This window comes from Podarcis cretensis, assembly GCF_951804945.1.
Source record: "Podarcis cretensis genome assembly, chromosome: Z".
NCBI lineage: Eukaryota > Metazoa > Chordata > Lepidosauria > Squamata > Lacertidae > Podarcis > Podarcis cretensis.
The window spans coordinates 17,904,485-17,931,516 of NC_137184.1; the positions used below are offsets into that span (position 1 = coordinate 17,904,485).

The following is a 27,032-nucleotide window of genomic DNA, read 5'->3' on the forward strand; positions in this document are numbered from 1 at the left end:
AATTTATGCGATGTGATTTAATTTGATGTGATTGGCCAGTTAATAAAAATTATTTTAAAAAATAAATAAATATATACTCTTACAAAACTGCAGGTTGTTACAGTAATCCTGCCAATGTTCTTATCTGTTTACAATTGGTTTGTAAGCATTCAATAAACCATTTCCATTCTTTTGTAAAAGGTTTGTTGCCTTTCTTATTTTTCCATTAAGTTTTGCCATTCCTGCATATTCCACAGGTTTTTATATCCATTCTTCTTTTGCTGGTACTTCTTCTTTCCATTTTTTGGCAAGTAACATTCTTGCCGCTGTGGTAGCATACATGAATAAGTTTCTGTACAGTTTGGGTAGTTCAGTCCCTCTAATTCCCAAAAGGGGGGGATTTGAACCCTGGTCTCCCAGGTCCTAGACCTCATTTAATCCTCACAACAATCCTGTGATGTAGGTTAGGCTAAGAGTGAGCAACTGGCCTAAGGTCACCCAATGAGATTCATGGCTAAGTGGAGGGGACCTGAACCCTGGCCTCCCAGGTCCTAGTCTGACACTCTAACCACTACACCACAGATCAAGGACACATCCCAGCCAGGTGAAAACAGAAGGAATGCAAACCAGGGATGGTGAAGGGTGCAGTTCTTTTTTTGGGGGGGGGGTGATTGGCCTTGGAGACATCTGGAGGGTCAGCTAGAGGACCCCCAGACCTTAGGTTCTTCATCCTTGCACCACCACCACCAGAAATAATATTGTGGGGTAGGGGACAGGACCGTGCCATAACTAATAATATCCAGACAGCAAATGCAATCCCTGCTTTGCTTCCAGAAGATCTAACAAGAAAACTGTGACCCTCTGGAAATCAGCACAATTCAGAGCTGGGCACGTTAAGCCACACATACATACACGAAACATAGACTCCAAATGATTTTAAAAGATAATATGTGTTTCTCAGAAGCCCACATTTCCACATAAATCTACTGGGACCCACCAATTCCGCTGACCTCAGAAAAGTGGCCAGTTAATCCCATTTGCTCATTCCACACTCTGCAACAGAAAGATGTTTTCCAAGCATGTAAGCCAAGCGGAAGGCTAACACCAGAGGGGAATGTTTATCGAGTCTCAAGGACAAATGTGGCCTGTGTTACAAGACTGCAGGGGGCAGCAGGCGGAGTTTCCATGAGAAGGGCACTTTCTCCAATCATTTGGAGAAAGTCTATTACAGAGCTCCGGCGAGAAGCTATGGAAAGCTACAGAAGGGCTTTATTATGCCTTCTTTATAGCCTATTATTTGATTCCCATCATGCAGAGGGCCAATAAAAGTGCCTAAGTAGCTGTGTTGATCTCAGTCTTGTTTCTGTTATACTGGCACCAGCTGGAAAGAGAAATCTGGCCAGCAAAATACACACAAACACAAACACATACACATTATTTTATTTTATTGCTGTTCACAGGAAAGAACAACAGGGAGGGTCCAGCATGGGCTATAAGCTTGTTGCTCACATCCTCTAGAAAGCTGCTGCAAAGTGGCACGTCGCATCCAAATCAAGTGCAAATCAAATCTTTATTTTATTTTACCTTACAGTAATTTTTATTAAATTGTTTCAACATATAACAATATCATGCAGATATATAATGAAATAATGCCCCCTAAGCCAGAAGCTCCTGGTGTTGTTGTTTTGAAAAACAACAGCAAAAACCAAATAACATAAGAACGTAAGTTTTTTTTTTATCCCAGACCGTTATTATTATGCTCAACGACTGGCATGAAAGAAACAAAATAAGTAGCACATGGAACACAAGCATCCAGATGTGTATATGGTTGGATAAAACAGAATTAAGAGATTTTTAAAAATAAGGTAGCATATAGTGTTTCGGGGCTCAACATTTCAAGAACAGAAGAGCCTGCTGGATCAGGCCAGTGGCCCACCTAGTCCAGCATCCTGTTTCTGTAGCAGCTGAACAGCAGTCCCAATGGAAAACCCAACAGCAGGATTTGAGCCCAAGGTCCCTGTTCCCTCCTGTGGCTTCCAGCAACCAGTATTGAGAAGGGTATTCACTGCCCGACTGTGGAGGCAGAGCACAGCCATCGTGGTGAGCAGTCATTGACAGGCCTCTCCTTCAGAAATTTGTCTTCTTAATTTCACATACATGCACCATTGTAAAACTGTACAGAAAACTGACAGGCCCCGATCTCTGCATTCAAATGAGTTCATAAAACCTGGAGCAAAACCAGCCTCTTGGAAAGCCTAGCTGGGTTGGAGAGAGGGAAAGTCTGCCTTTCGTTTGCCCAAAGTTATCTCTGGCTGTGGCATTTTATGAAGTGTCCTGGCACACTTCAGAGCTTTACATCAAAGCCATCAAAGGTCTGCTATGCCACCCCATGCCAAGAATCTTGCATCTGGAGAGAATGTCCATCTGGTGGTGAGCATTAAAGAGCCCGCTTGTCTTCCTGCTGGGAGAGAAAAGGGAAACAAGGGGACTTGGTTGCCAAGTGGATAGCATATGAAAAGGAGAACAGAACAGGTGATGGGATTCATTTGATCGCTCCTGGCTAGGTTTCCAGAGGCAGCATAGTTCTGAATGCCAGTTTGCTGGAAGCCACAGCAAGGGAGAGTTGCTGTTGTGTTTGGTTTCTGCTTGCGGGCTTCCCATGAGGGCATCTGGTTGACCACTGGGAGAACAAGGGGGATTCCCCCCCATTTAGAAAACTGGAATTCATAGACATCCAGTGAAGGTGAATGTTGGATTGATTCAGGGCAGAGTCATACAGCACACAAACTATGAAACTCTCACGGGAGGTGGTGATGGCCACCAACTCTGAGGCCAATAGCCCAATTTAGTCCCACTTCCTCTTCTTACAATGTGAAGCCCTCAAGCACAATCTGAGCACAAGAGCCTTCTCCCTTTCTGTAGTTTCCAGACACTGGTATTCAGAAGCATTGCTGCATCCAACTGTGGAGGCAGAGGCAGAGCCATTGTGGCTAGTAGCCATCAATAGCTTTCTCCTCCTCCATAAATTAGTCCAGGCCTCTTTCAAAGCAAACTAAGGCAGGTAACTGAACTGGCTGCAGCTTCAAAAAAAGGAGAAGCGGAGGAAAGGCCACCCAGCTAATTACAGCCCAGAATTTGTCTTTCCTCATTTAGGTATTTTAATTATACGTATCCTCTTTCTCTTTCCAGTAACTGATGCTAGAAGCTCACAATTCCCTTGGAGTGGCAACGGGAGAGATTAACATATTACTTCTGCTAATGTGCTGGCAGTGGCCTCATAGGTCCTGCAGGAGAGGAGAGCTTGTCTTCCAAGGCTTTGTTTATGGCTAGCCCCTACAGATGCCCCCTATGAGCCAAGCAGCATCCCCAAAATAAAGCCATTAATTTATTGTCATTGCCAGAGTCCCTTTTGGCCTGCTGTGTGTGTGGAAACTGCCAGAAGTCCTTCAGCAGCGTGTTTAACAGAAGCCAGAGCCTTATGCACACATTTCCAAGCCATTCTTCCACATATGACCTTTTTAACAGTGGATTAGACAAATTCTGAGGAAGGAGGCTTGCAGCCCATGAAAGCCAATGCCACAGGCTGGCCCAAAATATTTTGCCACCTAGCGCAAAAGCAGAGATAGCTCCCCGCCCCCACTTTTCACATACAGAAACTGACAGGACATTTTCCTTTCTGGGGCAAAGGACAAGATGACACCCCACCTTTCCATGCCCAGAATCTCTAGCACAGGGGTAGGCAACCTAAGGCCCGTGGGCCGGATGCGGCCCAATCGCCTTCTCAATCCGGCCCATGGTCGGCCCGGAAAGTAGTGTGTTTTTACACGAGTAGAATGTGTGCTTTTATTTAAAATGCATCTCTGGGTTATTTGTGGGGCCTGCCTGGTGTGTTTACATGAGTAGAATGTGTGCTTTTATTTAAAATGCATCTCTGGGTTATTTGTGGGGCCTGCCTGGTGTTTTTACATGAACAGAATGTGTGCTTTTGCTTAAAATGCATCTCTGGGTTATTTGTGGGGCATAGAAATTCGTTCATTTCCCCCCTCCAAAATATAGTCTGGCCCACCACATGGTCTGAGGGATGGTGGACCAGCCCCCTGCTGTAAAAGGTTGCTGACCCCTGCTCTAGCATGAGCATATGGCTTTCCTCACTACTGCAGACAGCTGATCTCTCATTCATTTATGAATCATTCAAGAATAGTGGCAATACCGTATTTATTCAGAGCTCTACTCTGAATCATTACCAGCTAGGATTGCAGGAGGGTTATCCATCATAGTCAGTTCTTATAATGTGACTTATAGGAAGGTTTTTTTATAGCAGAGCTGGAGAACTACTGATCACATACCAGTACATCCTAAACCATTGTGGTTGGTAGTGTTGTAAATGGTTCCCTTTCTCCCTTCCAGTTCCTCCAGTAACATTTGGAAATTAACAATATTAATCCATCCATCTCCTCTCTCTCTCTCTCTCTCTCCAGATTTCATTTGTTAATTTCAGCCTCACCACCAGCCTTTCCAAGGGCATAATCCCCAAACTGCTGCCATCAGAGGGATGAAATTTCAAAGTACCCAGCAAGCATAGATGGCTTTTCTCATAATCATGTAAAATAGTAATTAACATGAAATGATTAAACAATGGTGATGGATGTCACCCTCTAGCAAATTTGCAAAGGCAGAGTGGGAAATTAAGAGATAGTCAGCTCACTCCCGTGATGACTTTCAGTGATTTTAATCATTTTAAGTTGTTCTAAAAGGAGAGCAAGAAGGCATCAGTGAGAATCATTTTGTTTATTTACTGAAGAATTTATAGATCACGCTTTCATAAAAAATATATCAAGGCAGCACACAGTATACAAAGTAATAATAAAATCAGCCAAGCATCAATAAAGACAAAGCATCAAATTAAAGCATCATTAAAAACATCAGTAATAAATCAGTAAATATTGGTGGGTTAAAAATAAGGGGGGAAGTCATGTTCTAAAGGACTGTCTGAACAATATGGCTTTCAGAAATTGTCTTTTAAAAAAGCAGGGTACACCTGGTCTACATCCATCAGAGGCCGTCTAGCTCTGAATGTCAGTTGCTGGGAATTGCTTGGGAGAGTGATGCTGTGGCTGCGCTCAGCTCCTGCTCATGAGCTTCCCCTCTTTGGGGCATCTGATGAACCACTGTGATGACAAGATGCTGGACTAGGTAGGGCAATGGCCTGATCCAGCAGGCTCTTCTCATGTTTTTATTGCCCTTGAATGCCAGGATGCCAATTAGTTACTATAGCTAATGAGGCATTGACCACTGTGGGATGGTGGTGGGGGTGTGGATTTTGGCATTGCACAGGGTGCCACTGAAATTTGAGATGCCAAAGTCCACCAGTACTGCTAGACTAGATGGGCCACTGGCCTGGCCCAGCAGCGGGACTCCTTTGATGCTCTTACCTTTAATTCTGCCCCATGTCCCACTTTCTGCACTCCTACCCAGCCGCAGCCTGCACAGAGTCCTAGCAAATTCCCCAGACAGGCTTTGAGGATTGTTCTGTCTCTTTATCATACCAAAACCAAGCATTATCATCCTGCTAGAGCTTACCAGTCTCTTCCTGCTTCATAACAGATCAGCTTTTAAATTAGGCATGTAGCCAAGGTGTTTTTTTAAAAGAAACACCAAAAAAAACCTGACTTCAACTTTCTCTGGGGATCCATTCCTGCCTTTAGCATATGCATGGATGGATACATGCATTAAAATATATTTCCTTCCATTTTTTGTAGCTCCCTTTAGTACTTCTGGGCACGGATGTGCAAGACTTAAAGGGGAAGTTTTAAAACTCATTGTGATGAAATCAGGTTGAGATAAAATCCTGTTTGGGGCTTGAGGTTCCTGGTGACAGAGAGTGAGCCCCCCATAAAACCAGTAGAGCCCATGAGCTGGAATGGCTAGACTGTTGGATTAGGACATGGGAGACCAGGCTTCAAATCCCCACCTGGTCCTGAAGCTCACCTTGGGGGCCAGTTGCTGCCTCTTAGCCTAACCTACCTCGCAGGGTGGTTGTGGGCTTAAACAAGGAGGGAGAACCACGTACACAACTCTGAGCTCCATGGAGAAACGAATGAATGAATGGATGTGTATATTTCCAATAGCATTTCAGTGCTCCAGCTCTATACAGAGCTTGCCTCAATGAATTATAACCATTTTTATTAACCTCCCTCCCAACAATGCCCACCACACCAAAGGTCGTAAAGGTTCAGTTGCTTTGGGGATCCGAGGGACTCGGAATTAAAATGCTGCTAACATATTGGGATGGCAAGCTCTCTTGCAACGTCCTTTTCTTGGTAGGTCAGAAGAGTTGTAAACCATGCTCTGTTTTAAATATTCACCTAGGGAAACAGAAGCTCAATGAGAGTTTGTTATGAGCAGTTTGTTATGATTTGTATTATTTTCTGGGCTTCCAGCTTGGGAGCATTATTCTGCACCAGCTGCAGTTTCTGAATATCCATGTAGCACGAGCTTCAGTATATGACCAAGGCACCCACAATGGCTGCCTGATCCATTTTCTCCAGGAATAGCACAGTGAGAATATTAGCCAAAGCTGAGTCCTCCTAGCCACATCTGCCACTGAAGTGTTGAGGAGCATACAATAAGATTATCAATAAGAAAGATTAACAACAATAATTTTAAACTTTCAAAAAGTTAAAGTAACAATAGAAACACAAAAAAAGATTAAAATTTACATCAACTTTCCAAACATATGGGTAGGCTTGTCTAAACAAGAATGTTTTTAGCAGGTACTGAAACGAAGACAGGGAAGCTGCCTGTCTGATATCAACAGGCAGGGATGCCAGCAACAACAACAAACTTGACACAGATGCTATATGCTGACAAGGCCTCACTAGTGTCAGCAATCATGCTGCAGCACTCTGCACTAACGGAGGCTTCCAGGAGTGCACAGAGTGCATATTGCAGTAATCCAGTCTTGAAGTAACCAATGCATGAGGTTTAGAAGCTTGGCATCCATCGGTCTTCAGAGATAATGGAGTGCACCTCTAGGGGTGAAGACAGCTGTGTTAACAGCACCCAAGTCACCTTCCTGGGCCACAAGCCTGGTCAGTGTGTATGGAGGCCCTGTCAGTCTCGTGGTTCAAAGCAAAGCAATACATTTGGCACTAGCTTGGCTGCAGGAGTTACCAAAAGGAGGCAAACAAGGGGCACTTCAACTCTTTTAGCGACTCTGGATTTGTGTAGGATTAGCCTTTTCTTCTCCCAAAGATAGCTCACAAGGCACTGGAGGTTTAGGATCAGAGTTTTCCTTCTCCTAGATGGGCTCCCTTCCCAGGTAGATGAGCCCCATCTGCCCCTCTCCAGCACATGCAGAAATGCCTTATTGACCACAGGACAAACTACTGGTCTCATCCACTCCAGCCGCATGCCTGTCTTCACATGCAGGGGAAGTCCCTAATTCATTGAAGTTTGAGATGTATCAGCTATCCTCACCTGGTTTAGCCAGCCAGTCAAAGCCATTTACCACGGTATGGCCACTGTCGCATGCTGTCAGCTTCTAGGAGCCACAGGTGAGAGGTGAGTGCAGGGTGGGGGCCAAAGGTGGACAAACTACCCCTGAAGGAGCACTATGGGTTCCTCATGAGAGGTTCAACCCAACCTCTAACATCCCATGCACCCCAATATACCACACAAAAGAGATGACTGCTGATCTTCTCATCAAACCTCTACCAAGAGACAGTTTCCAGAACCTTCAAATCAAGCAGGGAGGTGCTAGCCCTCTCCTAACACCCCAAACACTTCCGTATTGTCTGGATAAAAACTGGGTTTGTTCAGCTCACTTCCTGCTTAGCACTGACCCCCAAACCTCCCTGCAATCAGATGGGAAAGAGAGATGGAGCTGGGAATCTTACATTTAAAAAGGATGGCGAATTCACTACACTTGGCAGGAAAGAAACTCATGACTTATTCATTGCAATTGTCATGCTAGGATACCTCAGCGTGGATGGTGCTTTGCAGCTGCTTCCGAGACTTTGTGGCTCGTGGTCCTTCCACCGAAGGAAATAAATATGTTGGGGAACACATGTGAAAAAGATATAGGGGTCTTAATAGACCACAAGCTTAGCAGACCACAAACGTAACATTTCCTCACAAATGAAATATATTATGGTTACAAATCTATATTATATTTACTTTACCAAGAGGTTGAATTAGATTCTGGATACAGGGGTTGGAAGCGCACCTTAGAGTAGACTCAAAATACATCTTGCATTCCAGGGGGTTGGAAACTTGGGGTCCCTTCCAACTCTACGATTTTATGGTTTTTTGATTCTACTCTATATGACATACTGAAAACTGAAGGGAATAAATCGTGTTAAATAATAAAACAGCAGCCTAATCTGCATTATTTTATTCCTGCCACAGAATTATTATTTTTCTTTGCAGAGAGTGAGGGGAGAACTCTGACAATAATGGGGTTATACACGGTTCACAGCTCAGATTTGGGGTGGCCATAGTATTGTAGAGAGAACCCTGGGATTGGGCAAAATTCCTCTGGAATGAGGAAAAGAACAAACTATTCTTCTAAATTTGCACTTCTCCAACTCCCCCAAAGTGCTTTTTAAAAGGGAAAGGGTGCATTTAAAAAGAAAATGCATATACTGTATTAATCATGAGGGCCGGATCTGATGTTGGGAATATCATAGAATTGTAGAGTTGGAAGGGACCCCCGAGGATAATTCAGCCCAAACCCCTACAATACAGAAATCTCCACTAAAGCATCCATGACAGAGGCCATCCAACTTCTGCTTAGAAACCTCCAATGAAGGAGAGTCCACCACTTTCCAAGGGAGTCCATTCCACTATCAAACAGCTCTTACTGCCAGAAAGTTCTTCCTGATGTTTAGTCTCCTGAGTACCAAGAAAGCCTCATCTTTGGAACTCCCTGTCTATTGATATCAGACAGGTGCCTTCACTGGACTCTTTTTGGCACCTTTTTGTTTAGGTAAGCCTGCCTAGATATTCAGAATGCTGGTGTGTTTTTCATTTATTTGAATGTTTTTATTGTTTTTATTAATAATCCTATTCTATTCCTTTTGTAAGATGCTTTGAGGTTTTCCACAATCCAGAGTTGTGCAATTTTTATTAAATAAGTAGTGAATGAAACCCAGCTCTCTTATTTTTGAGCATCTTTTTTCTCCCATTTTTCAGAATGTGCCTGGATTTTGGGGAAAAATTAAAATGCCCTACCCTGCTTCCCCGTCTCTTTGTGAAAAAGTTAATCCCCGAAAATAGCTCTCAATGCCAGTTTTTATTTCAAGGCCTTACTGGCAAATAATACCAGCTGCTACCCTTTCATAATGGATGAAAGGTGCTTGCAGACCAGGTCCCGCTTGCAGGTCTCTTGCTTGCAAGTTGGCCACTATGAAAAGGAGGCTGGACTAGATGGGCTATTCACCTGATCCAGCAGGACTCTTCAGATGTTTTCTGGAGCTGGGGGAGCAACCCCTGTCAAGCCAAATGGTGAATAATTTAGAATTTGCTCACGAGAAGAAAGGAAACTGAAATTTGTGTGCGTGTGAACTTCTGCGTAGAGTAGGATTCTGACCCCTCCTTCCTATACATGCCTTTGATACAATCTAGTATAAATAATGCACACATCAATGATGCACAATGAAACTGGTGGATATGGTTCCTTCCTCCCTACCCTGTAAAGTGCGGGAAGGTTTTGGGATGTGGGACAAGCAAAGGCAAAAATCATTTTGGCTCATAACAAGAGGAACTGCAAGCATCTTTCAGCCATCATGAGAGGAGGATAGAAGCCCGTGCAGAATTTTGGTTTGGTTCTGTTTTTAATGCAAAGCAAGGGAAACACATGAAAAGGCTTTTGTGGCAAAGAAGGTATTATTTGCCAAGAAGTCATCGAAATAAAAATTGATTTTGACAGCTGGGGCTTATTAATTATTTCATAAAATTTGTGTTCCACTTGGTTATAGAAAACCTCCAAGAAGTTTACAGAAGGAATAGAGCAATTGGATTGTTAGTAAAAACAATGAAAACAGTAAAAAAATTAAAACCAGTAATAAACTAAAAATACACCAGAATTGAATATCTGGGTAGGCTTGCCTAAACAAAAATGGTTTTTAGCATGCACCAAAAATAGTTTAGTGATTTCAATAGGCAGGCAGTTCCATAGGGTTATGGTCAGCTGTTTAGTGTTCCCGCCTGCCGCCTGGTATGTGTGTGCACACGTGCTGGGGGGCAGCACACTTACCCACTGGAGGCCACAGCTTCCACGCTGCGGCTGGCAGCTCCCTCACATACTGGATCCCAGTGTCGGAGAGGGGCTCCACCTCAGCCCCTCTCTCTCTTCCGCCCTGGGTCAGGCTTGACCTGGGGGTGCAGCTGCAACTTGCTGGCGGCTGCACCCTCCCCCATTGAAAGACATTTGCATTTGGGGAAAGGAGTGAGGCACAGCTTGGCAAGGCATGGAACTGTTCCTAAGCCTTTTCCCCCTTGCAACCATGAGGTCTAGAAACTTGTTTTTATCCACCATGCAATTTAAGGAAGCTGAACTGCATGCAGGAAACTATTTCCCGCATACTAAGCCAGCATCTGCATGTCTGGGGCTGCTCAGAGTATGTGTGTCCCCTCTCCATTTTAGAATTGAAATGAGGCTTCAATCCTGAGATAAACTGGAGGGTGCTTTTAGGCTGTGGCGTGGAAATAAACTGTCAGGGAAGAGTTAGAAGTTTCCAGTTTCTCAGAGGGAGAAAGCATTCCCCAAGGGGGGGAGGGGAGCAGTGAATCTAATAGAAGAGAACAGGAGGAACAACAGGGAGGGACCGGCTGTTCCCAGGAAAGGCAAGGGTTCAGTTCTAGCTCAGATTGGGAGGAGGGGAGATACAGGCCAGCTCTAGCCAGGAGGTTAGAAAAAAGAGTGGGAAAACAAAGGGAAGGGCGCCTTCGCCATTTTGAGGGTGGCTGGTCACCGAGAAGCAGAGCTCAGAAGGTATCTGAAATAAGTGACTCTGAGGAATAATATTTAAGAACCGTTTATAAGATTGTTTTGTTAATACGCAATAAAAAGTTTTATAAAAGAACAAGAAGCGTTTGTGTGGTGATCTGAAGAGGACAACGACCAGCCCTAACATAAACATCTAGGTCTCCCCACCCCCGCACATGTGCCGATCCCAACCATCATCACAGTTTATTTGTAAACTATGTTCACGGCCACTTCCAACATGAAAATATTCACCTATTTACTAAAATATAACAAAAGTAGTCCTAGGAATAAATAAAAACATTTCAAAATATATGCCACAACATTAAACAATTCCCATGGAGGCCACAATAACGTCTAAGAATTAATTTTTTAAAAAAGCAATATTAAATACTGATCCCAACAAAACAATACTGCTAAACAATATTCCACCCCAAGAGCCTGTAGGTATCCTCACACATTGTCCTCAGATTCTTAAAAGGAAAGTAAACCTTCATTTCAAAGATTTTTTTCCCCATTTCTTTTTTGGAATGGTCTGAGTTATTATGAAACATGGATTTCCCTTATATCATTCATAATTTAAACAACAAGAGGCTGGTTTCCATGGTACCCAAGAGAAGGATGCTATTAAATGTTGACAAAGCATCTTTGATCTCTGCAGAACTGAGAATTCTCTTATTCTCCTTTCTCCTCCTGGCTCATAAAAAGAATCTCTCTTTCTTTAAAGTCTTTTGTCACATGTAATTACTTCGTAGTAGTAGTAGTAGTTGCAATGTTAGAGCTCTTCACAGTAGACCTGCTGAACAGCTTTCTCCCCGCTCAAGCCACTGGAATGACTTGACCTATATTAGTCACAACCAGTCAGATTTGTGACCAGGTGGGGGATTTGAACCCTGGTCATAGAGTCATAGAATTATAGGGTTGGGAGGGACTTCGAGGTTCATCTTATCCAACCCCCTGCTCAGCTAAAGCATCCATGACAGATGGCCATCCAACCTCTGGTTAAACACCTGCAACAAAGGGAAGTCCACCACCTTGCCAGGGAGTCTGTTCCACTGTCGAACAGCTCTTACACTCAGAAAGTTCTTCCTGATATTAAGCCTTTCTTCTAACTTGAATCCATTGGTTTGGGTCCTAACCTTTGGAGCAGGAGGAAACAAGCTTGCTCCATCTTCCATGTGGCAACCCTTTACACAGCCATTGGTACAGGTACTATCCTCTCTCAGGTCCAAGTTCTCACTTAATACCCACAATAACCCTTTGGAATAGGCTAGACTGCGAGGCAATGGCTAGCCTTCAATGTCACACCCAGCAAGCTTCATGGCTGAATAGGGATTTGAATCCTGATCTCCCAGGTCCTAATCCAGCACTGTAACAACTGCACGGCACTGCCTCTCCGAAAGTTACACAGAAGTAAAAGGTGTGTGTATGTGTATGTGTTTAAATGAATGCTCAAAGATGTTGGGGGATTTGCTCTCAGAGCAAACTGCAAGAAACATTCAAGCAGAGGGGGAAAGGCTTTTGCAGAGGAGGGCTGTGTATAATTCATATCCCCCAAAAGCCCCTCTTAGCAGGCAAAACATGGCCCTCATCTTTAATTAATTCCTGGTGAAATATTTACACCTATTAAGCAGAGTAGCTTTTTAGCGCTCCCCCTTCCAGTTTTTTGGGTGGGTTTTTGTTCTGCTTTTTCTCTCTCTCTTCTCAAGTGAGATGAACAAGGAGTGGAAAGGCGCTGAAAGTAGAAATCAGTTAAGAAAGTGTCAAATCTGAGAAAGTCATTTTTCCCCCATAAGATTTACACAGTGCTTGATGGGGTTGTTGGTTTTTTAAACAACAACAAACAAACCTCAAAGCAATTTACAAAAAAGATAAAACAATTATCACTAAGGAAATATAGCAGTCATGTTAAACTTCTGAAAAGTAAAAATAACAATAGAGTAAAAATAGATCAAAACTCTTATCAACTTTCTAATCATCTGGGTAGCATTGTCTAATATTTTTAGAAGGAAGCAAAAAGAGGCTAGGGAATGTAGGAATTGATTTAAGTACTCGGAGAGGATATATTATTCAGCTACAGTGGTACCTTCGGATACAGATGCTTCAGGTTACAGGCTCCGCTAACCCAGAAATATTACCTCGGGTTAAGAACTTTGCTTCGGGATGAGAACAGAAATCGTGCTCCGGTGGCGCGGCAGCAGCAGGAGGCCCCATTAGCTAAAGTGGTGCTTCAGATTAAGAACAGTTTCAGGTTAAGAACGGACCTCCAGAACGAATTAAGTTCTTAAACTGAGGTACCACTATATTATCCTTGTTCATGTGAGTGAGATCAGCAGAGTACCATCGTTTGCAGCTTAAACTTGGAAACTAAGATTTATTTAACCTAACCTTATAAAAACAAAAATTCAGCTAGCTTTACTGGATTTTCCTTGGTACTATCCCATTTCTCTCCCTTTAAAAATAACAATCACACACACACATTGTTTTGTGAAGAAATAAAAGTAGCATTTACTTACAAAACCTAGGTATTGAAGCAGCTATTACAGAAGCAAAATGAAGGCAGGTTGATAACTGCTATTTAAGTTACGAAAGTATAAAGCTGAAATTAAAAAATGGTATCTGAGCTGCTTGGTTCAAACATACAGGTGGGGTCAACTTGGAAACATGACAGGGGGGAAAGAGAAGGCCACCCAGGCAGGAAGGAAGTATGTAGTGTTACAGCTTCCTGCCAAGGCAGACAAAGGAAGTGATCTCACAGGGTTCTCCCTAGCAAATTTTACAGGAAGGCTTTGTGAGCTTCAGCCCCTTCATATCACCATCTGGCAAAGCATGAATTGTTGGTTTGGCTGCAATAATGCCCCACAGGGAAGGCGCCTGCCTGCTGTCAATAGGCAGGGAGTTCCAGAGTGTAAGTGAAGCCACACTCAAAGATCAGTTCTCTACAGATGTGGAATAGGAATTATTTGGCACATGTAACAGGGCCAGTTCCACCAATCGAAGTGATCAAGTAGATGTATAGGGGGTAAGGGAATCTTGTAGGTTTGCATTTAAAATCTGGAATGCTCAATAGTTAATAACTTTCTGGGCTCCTGAGTCTCAAGGTTTACTACCCTTAATTGGGCTGGCTTTATTATCAGACAGAGTGGTAGGATCTGTGGACAGGGATGGCTACTAGCCATGGTATCAGCTGCTGGGAATTTTAAGTGGGGAGAGTTGCTGCTGTTACACTCGGGTCCTGCTTCAGAGCTTCCCATTGGGGCATCTAGTAGGCCATGATGAGGATAGGATGATGGACTAAAGGGCCCCTCTTTAGCCTAATCCATCAGTCTCCTCTTTTCCATGCTAAACAAAACCAGCTCCTCCTATCGCCTGGTTTCCAGATACTTGATCATCTTGGCCGCCCTCCTCTGCACATGTTCCAGTTTGACAATATCCTTCTTAAATTGTGGTGCCCAGAACTGGATACAGAACTCCAGGTGTGGTCTGACCAAGGAGGAATAGAGTGGGACCATTACTTCCCCTGACCTTGGCACTAAACGTCTGTTGATGCAGCCTAGAATAGCATTAGCTTTTTTGTTGCTGTTGTTGCTGCATCACACTGTTGACTCGTGTGAAGCTTGTGGTCTACTAAGAGGTCCTTTTCATGTGTACTGTTGATTAGGGGTGTAGCCTGATGTGGGTGCTCATGACTTGATGAAGCTGCTCAGCAAAGAAAACCAATCTAGCAGAAGGTCTAGCAGAAAGTGCCTTACTGCACCAAGCTTGACTTCTTCTCTCTGATGTCTCCTTTTCATCTGCTTTCTCTGCCATTCATTCTCAACAAGTTTTCAAATAATCTGCAATATTAAAGTGGGTTTGAGCGGAGTGGGGGGAAGGAATCAGCAGCATCTCTTGAAATCAATTCTGAACGTCTTTTTTATCACTTGTGTCAAATCTATTTTTAAGAGACTGTCAAGATTGAAATTGTATATTCAAAGCAGGGCGGGGGGTTGGGAACACATTAGCATCCCTGCGCTGTGAGGCATAAATATGCAAGAGTGGAGGAGAGAGGATTTCTTAGGGTGTTGCCGATGACATCCTTCTGCAGATATCAAAGCACATCCTCAACAGGTTTTAATTCTGGAGTGAGATCTGGCCTCCCTGCTTCCAATGCTACAGAATTATCTGCTGGACTGTGCATATACAGCATCTACCTAAGCCTTTTAGTCTCTGTCCCCTCCAGAAATTCCCCAATCCCCACCCCACCCAATACACTGACTCTTTCTAGTATACAGGGATGGAGGAAAAAATAATTTGGTCTGCATTTTAAAACTCAGCTGACCTAAGTCACACCTCCAGGGCAGGTACATTTACAGGGAAAGCTGTTTGACACTTGAGGGGGACTCCCATGGAAAGTGGTAGACTCTCCTGTCTTTGGAGGCTTTTAAGCACAGATTTGATGGCTACGGGTTCGACTAGACCAAGGGTGCCCCAATTTTTTTCAAAGAGGGCCAGATCTGATGAGGTGAACATGCGTGAGGGCCGACCAAAGTTGTTGAGCTTTTTTTTACAATTTTACCCCAGGACATTTACTGCCACGGGGGCCATATTAAATCGGCCAGCAGGCCAGATTAGGCCCCCAAAACAGACTTTGGACATGCCTGGACTAGACAATCCTTGGGGGTACCCAAGGATTTTGCAGTTCTGATTCCATGAAACTTTTGGCATGCCACCCTCCTTCAAGACTCTTCAGCTATCACAATTTGCTCCCCAGGAAGACCTCTCAGGCTTGCAACAGGTTCTACTTCTCCATATAGCAAAATTAAATGGTGGTGTGGCAGAACAGGAAGAGCCCTTGGGAATCAGGAGGAAGTAGTTGGGGCAGAAATTTGCCTCCCCCCCCCCCCCGCCCCACATTTGTGTGTGTGTGGTGCAGAGCCAGGGAGAACTCACACCTGTCAAGGCCAACCACGAAATTGTTGGTGCTGTCTTTAAGCAGCAGGGAGAGATTATCTTAAGCACCAGCCTGTTGTTAAATATTCACTGGTGCAGACTTTTCCTTTTGCCTCAGACAACCAGTGGAAAGATGGAAAGTGTGGGTAATAATTAGATTTGCTGCCTCAGACCCTGCTTAAATCATTTTGTGTGAGGGGGTGCATTGCAGTAACAAGAATTGAGCCCAGCTGCTGTTTCCATCTGCACTAAAAGCCCTTTGCAAGGAACCAGAAGAGGGGGAAGGGAGCATTTGTTACATCCTTCATTTGCAGCAAACTGACCCAGTCCAATGCTCTTGAGCCTAGCTGCAGATCCCAGTCAGCTGACACCCTCCCCCCTTTTCCAAATTTTGCAATTGGGTTTTGCTGCAGTTTTGATTATTTGGGGTTGATTCGTTTCATTTATTTGTTATATATAACCTGTGCTACAAGGCACTACTTTGGGCAAAAGATGGCTGCTGCTCCTCTGGTTTGCACACTGTCTCAGAGGGATTCTCTCATCTGTGTAGGGGAACATCTCACCTGGCTGCCCCTCTCACGAGGCAGCTTTATTTAGACCCCAGGAATTCCAGCCTTTACACTGGTGTGGTGCCTGCCGTGGATTATGCAATGCAGGTGGCCAGGAGGCATGGATTTACTTTCCTGCCTTCACAAAGGAGGTGATTTAGGGTGAGAGAAGAAGGGGAGGCTTCCCCCAGAAGCTGCTTTTCTCTCCTGGTATGAAAATTACATCAAGCGCCTAATGGGCTGTAGAGTGCTGAAAAGTTCATGAGTCACGTCAGCAAAAAGAGAGAGAGAAAGCTCTTTTGCACATCATAAATATTTCATCTGAAATATCATTATATTTCCATTATCCTTCTGTCTTCACTACAGGCACAACACCGTTGTTTTCAACACAGTTTTGGGGCACCTGGCCATTTCTTCTTCTTCACACCGCCCCCAGAAGGAGCAGAAATTCATTAGAACATACGAAGAGCCCAATTAGTCCAGCATCCTGTTGACACAGTGGACAACCAGATGCCCCCCATAGAAAGCCCACAAGCAAGACAGCAACTCTTCAGTTTCTGTTCCCCATCATCTGGTATTCAGAGGTAGACTGCCCTTAGGCCTGGAGGTTCTGCTATCAGAATAGACCTCCATAAGAAAAGCCCTGCAGCTGGATCAGGCCAATGGCCCATCTGGTCCAGCTTCTTGTTCTCACAGTGGCCAACCAGGTGCCTCAAAGGGAAACCTCCAAGGAGGACCTGAGCACAAGGGCACCATTCAGGCCAACTCACATTTTTAATGCAAACCTAATTTGCACTTTGCAAAACAATATGCCAAGCAAAACATAGCTATCCTTCAAAATTTGTACTACAGTAGATGCTCGGGTTGCAAACGTGATCCGTGCAGGATGCACGTTTGCAACCCACAGTGTTCGCAACCTGCATCTGCGCATGCGTGGGTTGCAATTCAGCGCTTCTGCGCATGCGCAACTGCCGAAACCCGGAAGTAACCCATTCCGGTACTTCCAGGTTTCGGGGGTCCACAACCCGAAAGACACAACCTGAAGCGGCTGTAACCTGAGGTATGACTGTGCTCTGAATTTTGCAACGCTTTTCTTCAACCAAATAAGGTATACCAAAACAATGCATATATTAGCAGAAATTGATTGCAAAAAATGTGCATATTATGCACATTCCTTGAACCCTGTTGGAGATTATGAAGAATTTTTAGCCCATTCCATGTGTGAACTGGTTTACCAACGCCAGGAGGCCCATATTTTGTGAATGACTAGTGCTCAGTTCATATCACCCATGACTTCCATCAACCTGCAAAAAAAGCCTTTCAGAGCTGTTGTATATAACATATTGACAAAGGCATGACTGGCCTGGATTAAGCAGAGGATGTGGGAAGGGAGATAATTAAATAAAGCCAGCCGGCATCCTTAAATTGAGATATCCATAAAGGGGGCCAAAATTGGCTCATCGGACAGTTTATCTGACTTTCTTTTAAAAACATCACTCATGGCAACAGAGTCAATGTAGAGCCTGGGGCATCGCTACTGGGTCTCCCTTTTTTCCTCCCAGTTGTACATCAGATCTCAAATGATTTTTCTATCTTTTCTCTTTTTTCCATAAAATTTTATTGAAGCTTTTTCATACTACAATAAGATTAAAAAAACAAAGTAATCTAAATAAAAACAAAAAAGAAAGTAGGGAAATGCAAAGTCCTCTCTCAAAGGTAAATCTTAACCTTTGTCTCACACTGAAAGGGATGGACCCCCTCCCCCAGCTCTCACCTGGGAGCTCCCCTTTCTTCTCCCAGCCTCCCAGCCTAGAATTCCTCCATTCTCTGCCTCTCACACAGGGTTCTTCACCGACCAACAATCATCTTCAGTGCTTGCACCCCACTAATGGTTCATGTTACAAAAATTTTAAGGTACACAGAAAATCCATCCTTTGCCCTTCAAAAATTAGGAATTTTTAAGGGGCACAGAAAACCAATCCTTCACCCTTCAAAAATTAGGACATACTCCCTGAAAAAAATAAGCACTTTGAGTTCACAGAGCAATCCTCTTGACTCTCTTAATGACCCCAGATATTTTCTCTGCCGTTGAAGGAAGTATCTTGGGAAAACCCTTCTCAATGGTTCTTTTCACCAGCAAAATCCTTCAAATCCTGTAAAAAACATAAACATCTTGCACGGTCTGTGACCATGGATCTTAGAACTAAGGTATTTGCCATTTCAGAAGAATAGTCCAGGCTGGCCATTATCAGGTATCTTGACAGTCACACTCCCAAATTTCTGTTGTAGATCGCCTTTTTCTGTGACACCTGTCTGATGCTTTTGGGTGGTCTTTGGGCAATTTCTAAAGTATTTTAAAAGTTGTTTACATACATCTGGGTCCTCTTCACCTCCTTGCAAGTGGAGGTGTGTGGACTCTGTTGCAACAGAAAATAAAGATCTGCCTTTCTTTCTCTGGTTCCTGCCTCCACTCATTCTTCTCTGACTGATAATAAACTTGTAAAAGCCAACCCCATTTTTTTCTTAAATCACCCAGAGCAAAGGACTCGAAGGAAAACAAAGGAAAAGAAAGAAGAAAAAGAAAGGAAATAATACAAAAAGAAAGAAGAAAGATAAAAAGTATCTCCAATTTTCCATCTGTCAGATTTCAGATGATTTTAACCAGAAAGAAGGAACATGTGGATTCAGACCACCCTCCTTCCCTCACCTTCCAGCCCCATCTATGCTGCTTTTTGGAAGTCTCCCTTTTTAAATTTTTTGGAAAGATTTGATAGGAGTTCCCTCCTGCAGGCTTTGTCTGCCTTCTGCAGGAAAACTCAGGCACAGACATGAAAGGAGTTTCAGTTGAAACAGAAAATAACAAAAGGAAGGAGAGTAAAAAGAAATTCCCTGTGGCATCAGAAATCCAGGAACAGGGAATGGGTGGCAAATCCTTTCCCTGCCCAAATATGAAAGTGTCATATCTTAGCTGTGATTTCTGCATTGCAAGGGGTTAAACCAGGTGACCCTTGGTTTCCATTCAGACTCTACAGTTTTTTTATTCTATTATTCTGACCTCAAGAAGAATGGATAGTGAGCAGGAGAGGGAACCTGGGAGAGAGATGGTAGATGGATTTTTCTGTAATTATTTATTAATGCCTATCTTTCAATTTATTATTTATTTCATTAAATTTATACACTGCTTCACTGTAAAAAAACCAACTATACCCCACATGTGATTTACAAAAAAACTAAAACAATAAAATAATCATTAAGAAAAAATAACAACAATAATTAAAAAACTTTCAAAAAGTTAACAACAGACTAAAAACAGATCAAAAAGTGCATCAATTTTCTAAACATCTGACAGGCTTCTCTAATGTTTTAAGCAAGTATCAAAAAGAGTGCAGCAAAGGTGTGTGCTTGGTGTCAGTAGGCAGGGAGTTCCAAAGTGCAGCTGCTGCCTTACTAAAAGATGGAGTTCTTACAATTGCAGAAGGGGTGTTAGGTGGCACCTGTAACGGTGCCAGTTCCTCCAATTGAAGTGGTCAAGTGGGCATATATGGGGGAAGGCGATCTCACAGGTAAACTGGCCCCAAGAGAACTAAAGCTGAAAGATCCTTCCATCCTAGAGAAGCAAAACTGGCAGATCCTTCCATCCCTAGTAATCAGGCAGCAATCTCATAACAACAGCAATTACCAGATTTAGCAAAGGTTTTTCTTTGAATGCTCAAACCCTCCTGGTCAAAGAGCCCTAGATTTGTCTTTCAAAAGACAGGTGTTATTTATCGCTGCAGCTAATTGCAATCCCTGCTTAAAAGTGGAGGTCATATATGCAACGGTTGATTCATAACTGACAAACAGAAGTCAATAAGGCAGCAAACAGTTTGCAGCCATTGGTCTGATTAATGGGCTCTTTCCTCAGTGCCAGCTGCCATCGACAGGCATCTTTTTCTCCTACATGGATAGTGCTTCAATGGTCCCAAAATCCAGCTGATAGGATAGATTTGCTTCTGCCTTCACAGAAGGCAATCTATCAAGATTCCCTTCAGGGATTGGAATTAGTGGGTATTTTAATGTTCGGGATGGGGGAGGGTGACCTTTCACAAATAGTGATATAATACTAGTGATATAATACTAGAACTCAACGGGTTATTCAGTGTTGGAAGATTCAGGACCCATTCAACACCCATTCAGTGCTGAAAAATTCAGGGAGGGCAGTCAAAAGGAAAGACATCCGTCTTCACACAGGGCAGAGTTAAACTATGGAATTCAATCCCACAAGAAAAACTGATGGCCACCAACTTGGATGGCTAAGTTCTACCACGTCTGTCAGAGGCAAGTAAGGAGAAAGCTGTTGCGCTCAGGTCATGGCGCATGGACTGATGGTGATTGCTAGCCACGATGGCTGTGCTCTGCCTCAGCTGTTGGAGGCAGTATGCCTCTGAATGCCAGTTGCTGGGAATTCTGTGGCGAAAGTGGACAAGAGAGTTTGTCAACCTCTCTCATAATGCTAGAACCCAGTGGGGGCATCCAGTGAAGCTGAATGTTTGAAAATTCAGGACACTCGAAAGGAAGGACTTTCTGCACAAACAGTGCATAGTTAACCTACGAAATTTGCTTCCACGAGGCATAGTGATGGTCAACAACCTGAGTGCCTTTAAAAGAGGATTGGACAAACTGATGGAGGAGAGAGCCACCAATGGCTACTGGCCATGACGGCTGTACTCCAAATTCAGAGGCAGTATGCCCCTGAATGCCAGCTGCTGGGAGGCACAAGATGGGGGAGTTGCTGTTGCACTCAGGTCCAGGAGATCCTGGCCTTTGGTTCAAATAGTGCAATGACTTTTCTATCCACTTTCTCCACGCCAGGCACCATGTTATGGTAAAGCAGTGTTCATGCAAAGAGACCACCCTGTTGCACTTCCGACAGCTCAGGGAAGCAAGCTGACATTTCTCTCCTGCCCCTCTTTATTTCTCTCCGTCATCCTTCAATTAATGCATTTGCCTCGCCTGTCTGGCCTGACAAGAGGGCCAAAGAAATGCAAGCCCCCAAAGGCCGCTCCCCATCTGAGATGTTTTGATAGGCTGTGACATTTTCAAAACAGGCTGTCTGCTGCACAAGGGCCCTTGACAATATCCGGAAAGAGAAAGCAATTCAGAGTACAAAGACGGGTATCGATTCAGGCCAGGAAGTAAACTGGATCTTTCCAAAATAGCTTGGCAGGGCCTCTTGCCTGCCCTCTGCCCTCAACACAAAGGGTTTTTTGGGTGAGCAGAGTCAAGGTTGGGAAATGAAAGACAGGCCTTCGCTTCTGAGGTCTCCCCTCAGGTCGGGGTCCCTTGCCAATCTGGTGCCCCAGCCCACTCTAGCACACACACAAACACACAGGTCACAGCTTACCAAACCCCTGCATATATTCATCTAAAATCATCCTCATCCAAATCCGTCTGAGACAGCTTTAATGAGGGTCAAAACTGCAGGGAGCATTTGCTACAATAGAAAAGGGCAAATGTCATCCTAAGAAAGGCATTGAGAAATAAACCAGCACATATAATAAAGCCTTTGTCTTTAATCTGTGGTATGGTTGTGCTTCAGACACTAAATAAAGCTCTCCTTGCTCCACTGAAAGAACAGAATTCTTACAGAGCTGGAAAAGGCTTTATTAGCCATCAATCAGCAAAGCGAGAACATAAGACCAGTGGTCCATCTACTCCAGCAGCCTTGTCTTCACAGTGGTCAACCACATGTCTATCATGGGAAACCTGCAAGCAGGACCCAAGGGCAAGAACACTCTCCCCTCCTGTGGCTTCCAGAAATTTTGGGTTCAGAAGCATTGCTGCCTCTGACAATGGAGGCAGAGCATAGCCATTGTGGCTAATAACCATTGGTAACTTTCTCCATGAATTTAATTGTCTTTTAAAACCACCCACGTTGGTGGCTGTCACTGCCTCCTGTAGGAGAGAGCTCCACAGTTTAACCATGTGCTGTGTGAAGAAGCACTTTCTTTTATCTGCAGTTTAAAACTTCAAAATAAACATTGTGGGGTTGGGAAAGGGCTGTAGCTCAGTAGGTCCTCTGGTTTGCATGCAGAAGGGTCCCAGGTTAAATCCCCAATGGGATCTCCAGGTAGGTCAGGAAATACCCCTTATCTAAAACCCCACAGAGCCAATTCGTGTAGACAATACTAACCTAAACTGACCAGTGGTCCAATTCAGTATAAGGCAGTTTCCTATATTCTTTAATTCAGCCCATTATTCAAAATCATGACTAAAATCTTTATGCATACTCATTTTGAAGCCCAGCAGGGGAAGGGCGTCACTATTTGGAGTTTTTTCAAACAGGAATAAATATTGATCTTTCCTGTAGGCACTATGTGCGCAGGGGCCTCAAGGAAGATAAGAGGGCCCCCATTGTGGCTTCAGGAAAGGTAGGCTGGGGCTGCCATGTTGAGTGCGTCAGCTCAGCCCTGTAGAGCAGTGGCACTGCTTGGTTTGACCTTCCTTGAGGCTTCTATAAGACATTCAATGTACTCCAAAGCCTGTAATTGGATAGTATTAGCAGCACCCACAAAGCCACATAGGTTGGTCCTCTCCAGGGTCATCTGAGGCCATAAATAAAAGTATTCCTCCACCCCCTGCCACCACTCCAAAAAAAATAAAGCATTTATTTACTGCTATTATTTGCATGCTGCCCAACTAAAGATCTTGCAATAAATAAAACAATTTGGATTAAAAAATAAGATATAAAACTGTAAAATCAAGGCAGGTGTCAACACTGATGGCATTCTCTTATGGACTGCCAGTAATTACTGTATTGCCAACTGGGCTGACATTGCTATTTTATTCTTTCTGCTTCTTGCGCCTGGAAAGATTCTTTAGTCTGACAAGCACTAATAAAAAATGAAACAGGGGAATCCCCACTTGCATGCTCCCAATTACACTTACATTTACATTTACATTTACATTTACATTTACATTTACACTTATACTTACATTTACACTTGCGTAGGAAGCATCGCGGGTGGCACTGTGGGTTAAACCAGAGAGTCTAGGGCTTGCTGATCAGAAGGTCGGCGGTTCGAATCCCCGCGATGGGGTGAGCTCCTGTTGCTCGGTCCCAACTCCTGCCAACCTAGCAGTTCGAAAGCACACCAAAAAGCGAAAGTAGATAAATAGGTACTGCTCCGGTGGGAAGGTAAACGGCGTTTCCATGCGCTGCTCTGGTTCGCCAGAAGCAGCTTAGTCATGCTGGCCACATGACCTGGAAGCTGTACACCAGCTCCCTCAGCCAGTATAGCGAGATGAGCGCCGCAACCCCAGAGTCGTCCACAACTGGACCTAACGGTCAGAGGTCCCTTTACCTTTACCTTTAGGAAGCATTGCCAAAAACAGACAGGGATGGAATGAGATGGGACAGGGGCAGACCAGGGGAATCCCTACTTATGTACATCCTGATGATACGATTCTGCTGTATCTCACAAGGGAGCGACAGAAAGAATGTGGTTGGCCAAGGGAGCCATGGACTCAAAAAAGATGAAAACCACTATGTTAAAGGGATCCTGGAGGTGGTGCTCCTGTCTGGAGTACCTGGTTGATGCCTTTTACAGTGGTACCTCGGGTTACATACGCTTCAGGTTACAGACTCTGCTAACCCAGAAATAGTAGCTCAGGTTAAGAACTTTGCTTCAGGATGAGAACAGAAATCGGGCTCAGGCAGCGCGGCAGCAGCAGGAGGCCCCATTAGCTAAAGTGGTGCTTCAGGTTAAGAACAGTTTCAGGTTAAGAACTTAACCCGAGGTACCACTGTATATGACTCCCTCACCACTGGTTCGACTCCTTGGAGAATCAAAGAATAGGTGGACTTGTTGAAACAGGTTATATACTCAGTGCCTAAGCCAAAACCACTTCAATAAAGTTGTGGCCTAATTTGAACCGAGGAACGTTGAAGTAAGTAGTATTTTCAATACATGTTGCAGTGTCTGGGCACGCACAGCGCAGCTCTTTTGCACTCGCAGGCCCTTTGCTAGGAAAGACCGGGTGGCCCAACCCCCAAACCCCCACCACCCCCCAAACCCAAGATAATTTCCAGACACGTATTTCCACAATGAAGACAAATGAAGGTGTTTTCGTCTGCTGGCGCACCAGTATTGTTCAGCTCTGCCAGTAACGGAGTGAAAATGAGATGCTGCAGCAGCAGACACCTGCTGATTTACAGGCCAAATGCTGCATTTTGCAAACAGATGGGCACTGGGTGGGTGGGGGAAGGAGAAAAAAACACCTTGCATGTTGAACTTTAACGTAGGCAGAGAAGGAATGTAAAGAAACAGATCTATTTAGGAGCAGGAATCTCTGATTATGCAGCTATTTATCAGTATTCAAAGCAATAATAATAAAAATAATCCCACATGTGCCTAAAGTGATCCAGATATTATTTTCAGAAAGGCCATTCACTGCTACAGCTGTATGAACAATTTGAATTAAGGCTTAATTATTCTTATTACTTAAACCAATCTCAGTGCATTATTTATCTTCAGATTTTGCACTATATTTTTGTTTGTTTTCATGTGCATCGTGATCTAGTGCATATTGTTTGCAGTTTGTTTCGTCTGTTGTATTCTTTTATGATTTTGTATGTTACTTTATTATGAACGTTCCAATTTTGGCATTTTATACCTCCTGCTTTGGAAATGTGATTTCATTGCACTTGTTGTTGAGATTTGATTAAAAATATTTTTAAAAGAAAGGCCCTTCACTACATGTCTGATTTCGTAATTGCCCTTGGAACCTAAAGTAAAATGTACACAAGCTCATAAGCATTGCTATTAAACAATGAGAGGAATCAATACTTTAGAAGCTGGGGGTGGGGGAGCTGGGAGGGAGTGCTTGGTTCTTTGTCCTATTGCAATGTATCAACCAGTTTGCAAAACCAAGCTCCCTGGAGGCCTCACTCTTAGCTCTTAACACCCACCACTGCTGCAGAAGAAGGAAAAGCTGTGGATCAGACCAACTCCATGCAAGGAGGCAGGGGGTGAGAGGTAGAGTTTAAATTCCCTTTAATAAATAAATCAAAAAAATAAAAATAAAAATTATTACCCAATATTATAAAATAGGGTGTGCTTCACTTATTCATACATTTTCCTCTACTGAAGTTTCAAGTAAATCTTCAGGCACACCCTCACCACAGCAAAGGAGGTTTAATGCCACCATTATGAAGGGGACAATTATATGGGGCTTAGGAAGGAGCCTAGCAGGGCTTAAATATTGCATTTAAGTAGGGTTGCCATATTTCAAAAAGTGAAAATCCGGACACAAATGTTGTTGAGCTTTTTGGGGCAAAAGCTTGGGGGCAAATTGCAGCTTTTAAGCTATTTTATAAAATTTGCAAAAAAAAAATAAATGAAAAAACGAACTCTTCTGATATGGGCTGCCATATGCCTGGGTTTCCCCAGACATTTTGACCAATTTTTGAAAATTCTGCTATGTCCAGGAAATTCCAGACACATGGCAGCCCTGATTTAAGTTAATTAACTTCCCAGGAACCGTGTTTTATTATGTATTTCCATGGAAGGGGCAATATCTATCCTAAGTGCACTTAAAACATGTGAAAGATTTTGGATTCAAACCTAACAATGCATCTCTATGCTACTTAGTGAATGAAGGTGTTAAGGACCACTGAGTTCTAAATTACTAGAGTAGAATCTGTGGTGTCATGTCCCCTCATATCCAAGGTGGGAGGCCTGTTCATTTCTTTCTCTTTCTTCCCCTCTTCCCATTGAAGTATGTAATCAGGGCTCCAGACTCAGACTGCATGTTTGAAAACAACTTCTCTATTTTGTAACCAATAATACCTTACCTATATTGTTTCTGCTGTAGTATTGAACAATGCATGAGACCTCTGATTACTGTAAGTAAAGCATTTAAACTTACTTAAGGTTGTAGTCTATTCATTCCGAGATGGGTAGAGGTTGGGGAGCACATGTCCGAACTTAATACTGGATATTTAAGGGTCTAACAAACACTGTTTTAAATGCAGCTAGGGGTTCTTTTTGACCAGAGATTGAGTCAAGTCCCACATTTTTTTAATTCAGGCAGTCTGCTGTTTTTCTTTGTAGCTTCCCACACACATGGGACTTTGGGATCAACTGGTATTCCCCAGTTATTTCACAACAAAACAGAGAGTTACCTCCGTTGAGCACATTGGATTTACTTATGTGTAAACAAGTCTGAGTTTTCATAGGAAGCAATTAAATCTTCAATCCTGGATCATGGTTGCTTGAGATTAGGCAGCCCTGTTAAATTAGCAATGCTGATGTTGGCTTCTGGTTCCCAGTTCTGTATTTGCATGGCTGGTCAAAACCAGCTCAGTCAGCAAACTTTCTCTTTTAAAGAACTAAAGTTTATATGTCCCTGAAATAAGCTTTAATTTCTCCCCTAATAAACCTTGTCTTGTTAATGCTTTTGACAACGATAACCTTTTCTGACTGGAAAACATTTCACCAGAAATTTCCTGATTAGCCTTAGTAGGTACAGTATATATTCAAGTTAGGTCTTGGCATGTTTAAAGCACTACTATTATATCTTGTATTTTGTAATGGTTTCAGCTA

General features: G+C 43.4%; 2 long non-coding RNA genes across 2 annotated transcripts; both read right to left on the minus strand.

Moving 5' to 3' along the window:
* Positions 1-1,615: 1,615 nt before the first annotated feature.
* On the minus strand, positions 1,616-13,603 carry LOC307207564. Its single transcript, XR_013834724.1, has 3 exons — positions 13,483-13,603; positions 6,260-6,344; positions 1,616-2,437 (listed from the first exon to the last, which is right to left on the minus strand). It is a non-coding gene; the product is annotated as an uncharacterized lncRNA (long non-coding RNA).
* Positions 13,604-18,490: 4,887 nt separating this feature from the next.
* On the minus strand, positions 18,491-25,524 carry LOC307207557. Its single transcript, XR_013834717.1, has 3 exons — positions 24,571-25,524; positions 23,422-23,560; positions 18,491-18,599 (listed from the first exon to the last, which is right to left on the minus strand). It is a non-coding gene; the product is annotated as an uncharacterized lncRNA (long non-coding RNA).
* Between the last annotated feature and the right edge of the window lie 1,508 nt (positions 25,525-27,032).